Consider the following 3,579-nt stretch of genomic DNA (forward strand, 5'->3'; position numbering starts at 1 on the left):
GAAATTGAAAAATGTATCCAATGCCTATGCAAATATGTGCTACCCAAAATCTTCCCACTCTCATCCAGAACAATGCCTTGACATTATCTTTTACCAAAGTAAGACACAGTTAGAGGAGAAGAGTTAGAAAATCTGTGAATACATATCTGGAATGGAATATGCTCAGGAGTTCACAACCTTGGAGGTGGTAGCAGAGTTCAAAAAAGTAAGGCAAAAGGTAAACACTCCTCAAACATGGAGCTCTGCTGGCCGAAAGAATTCTTGAGAAACTACCTCTGAGGTTGGTCACTTGAAATATATGTTGTTTTCAGGAGATTTAGTTCTTTTGTAGAGAGACCATCAAAGCTGGTTCTGCATATATGTGACCTGTAAGACATGGTTTCTTATTTTTCATTGAACATGTGGCAGCAGTGCTGAATTCTTTTTTTGTAGCTAAACTGTGGACACTGGGGTAAGTTTCTCCCTGTGTTAACTGGGAAGACATTTGTTCATCCTCCACTTTTAGTGGTGTTTCTTGCTGTTGCATTGGGAGTTTGGTATTTGCTTCACGAAATAAAGGAGTTCAATTGGGACACATTGCTGGAGGGAGTTTAGTCACGTGTGGTGGGTGAGGGTTTGCAGGAGAATGCAATAACCAGGCTTCTATCCCACATAGCTTGCCCCCTTGATCATAGCAACCTGATTCTGAACATTTCCCAGAAACCTCTCCATATAACAAGATGCCTTTACCTATTGGGTCTGTTGGCTGTAACCATATCAGTCACAAGCCATTTGGAAGCCAATGGCAGATCCACGTGGCCCCACCACAGATGTTTTGTCACACATCTGTCCACCACTGCTCTAGGCCCACTAATCAGTAGGCGACAACTAACTGGCATCTCTGTTCTTCACCATTCTCATGAAACCCTGTCAATCAAGGCACTGTCTGGTATACTATGATCAGCATCAGGATATCCAAAGGTTTTCCAGTGCCACCTCGTCATGGAAATTTCAAAAATTTCATGGTATTTATCTAGCCATTATTCAAGGAAGAAGTTGTAGTCACTGTGGGTTTCAATTCATTCAGGAACCATTAAATGTTAAGGAAGCTCATTTCAATAAAAGCTCTGGAGAACAATCACAGGCAAGGCATCCCAAATAGTTGCCAAAAGGTCACATGAAGCCAGGACCATTGAGGTCTACAATGTGAGGTCCATGTGTGTTTTGACTCTCAACTATGGCTGCCAAGTTTTTCAGAATAAAATCATGTGATATCCTGGCTGAGATTCTCAGTGTTCTGTGGAAAGCCACCCTTGGCCTAGATCTCAGTTTCAAAGGGCGACTCTCATGCGTGGCCTCCTAACATTCCCACACAATCCATGGCAATACTTCTCTGAGGTCAGTTCTACAACTCAGTCTCTAAGGAGTATTACACCAGAGTACAAGCCGAGGTGGACCCAGTCATCCCTTCCAACTGCCACACAAATGACCAAAATTAAAACCAAAACATTCCCACATGGCCCTCATCTTCTTCCACATAGACCCTCATTATAACCTCTGGCTGGAGATTTCCATGAGGGGTACAGCGCAAGAGAGTGTCCAAAATAAGCTCCCTTGGCCCTCATTTGCCTAAAGTCAGGGTGGCCTGGACACCATACCTGTGAACCAGGAGTGATCAAATAGGCCTGCCATTACAACTGCTCTGCTTCTCCAATTTGAGGCCTACTGACTGTGGGGTTTAGATTCTTTATGTGAAGTGGAATCATGAGAAAACCCACGCACCTCTGCATGGCTTTGAAAAACTCATTTGACCCAAAGGATCCCTATACTCACTTGATGATTGTCTGCAACCTAATAGAGGAAGGAGAGAGACATCATCCACAATGACTGAATTTTGACATTTTGGTTTTGGATGCACACATGGGATCTTTCTTTATATCCATCAGGTGCTGAGAATCTAAGCCACAGCCTCACAGAGGGCCAAGAGGCTGATTCAGACACATCCCTTTCAAAGCAATTAAGCAAAGAGCCACAGGTGATGCCCAATCATTTCCATATGAAAACTGTTTTTTTCATGCTTCACAAATGGGTGGCCTGAGGCAAAGACCTTCCTGTCATTCAGTGAAACAGAAAAATAGGTAAGCAAAAGGCACAAAACATGGTTTCTCCACTGAGACTTACCTGGTCACACTGATATCTGAGTTTTCTATGATGCTCACCATTACCTTCAGCTATTCAGTACATGGCCATGTGACAGAGCTTGGGGTGGTACCTATCTTGGACACAAAACCATGAGACTATTCTGCAGATTGGTCAGAATTCAGGAAGAAATCTGAAAATTAGGAAGATATTAGGTGTTGCCCATCGATAAGGCAACCTGCAGTGCAGTCATAAATTGGGCAGGATGAATGCTGGGAAGCTTTCTACTAGACAGGACACATTCATTGATGCATTCTCTTTTCTAATGTCTACAACCACGGACACAGTGTTATACACAGACATAGAAACACTTGCCTTGTCAAACGACTATCTAGAAACAGTCCACTGCAAACCAGACATACCAGCTTTTCTACCTATTCTAAGAAAATGAGACAAAACCACAAACTCACACCCACAAACACAAAGGCACCTCCTTCCCCAAGTAAGTCTGTGAATATCCAGAGTGTCCTCTGACTGGCGGGCCCTACTATATTCCCCCGAAATGGCCTGTACTGTGTCAGATCTGGTCTCCTTGGCCAACTCTGTGAAGTTGTTAGGAGCCAGCGGTGAGCCACTACCTAGTTACTAAGGAAAGGCCCGTCTTCAGAGCTCTCCTGGCATTTGGACATCCTCACATCAGTAGGTACCAAAAAAAGACAGAATCTGTCATTAGTAAAACTAAACAAGTGAGCCCACTGGGACTGGGACTGGGACTGGCTCTGGATGCTGGCTTCCTGGATCCCAAGTTCAGAGAGTTCCATCACCAAAGAAGTAAGGTAGGTCACTTCCTTCAGGAACTGAATAGGTCAATGCCTTGGCAAACACTTTGTCCTAATAGTTGCTTCCAAGGGTCCCATGAGATGGAGGCTGCCCCTACTTCCTGTGACACTGTCACAAGTTAGAATGGCATATCAACCATAGGCACACGGGAACAGCTCTCCACACAGACCTTGTTTGGTCCATCTTCTCTACATTAAGAAGAAAGTGGCTGATTCAGACACACCCCTTCATCCTGACAAGGTTGTTTGCCATGGAAGATGACTTTTGCTCTCTCAGGTACTTCATAGCTGCCTACCTCTTTTCCAGGGATCATGTCTGCATGGACCTTTGAGGTTCTCCGCAGGTGGAAGATCCCCTACATTCCTGTATTGTAAGACCAACTCTGTCCCTGCTCTTCTGTAAAGTTAGATTGAGGGAACAGTGTATGTTTAGGGTCAATAACATGTTGGATTTAGTTTAGGAATCATCCTGCAGAATGAATAATGGTATTTGAAACTGCGATATTTACCAGAATATATATGTGAAATATAAGTGTGAAACCAGAAATCTAGGTAACATTTGAAGCCCAGAAGGGCATTGGACCCTTGATTGTGATACTTAGCATTGAATTGCATTCTGCAC

The sequence above is a fragment of the Callospermophilus lateralis genome, unplaced genomic scaffold, assembly GCF_048772815.1.
Source record: "Callospermophilus lateralis isolate mCalLat2 unplaced genomic scaffold, mCalLat2.hap1 Scaffold_305, whole genome shotgun sequence".
NCBI lineage: Eukaryota > Metazoa > Chordata > Mammalia > Rodentia > Sciuridae > Callospermophilus > Callospermophilus lateralis.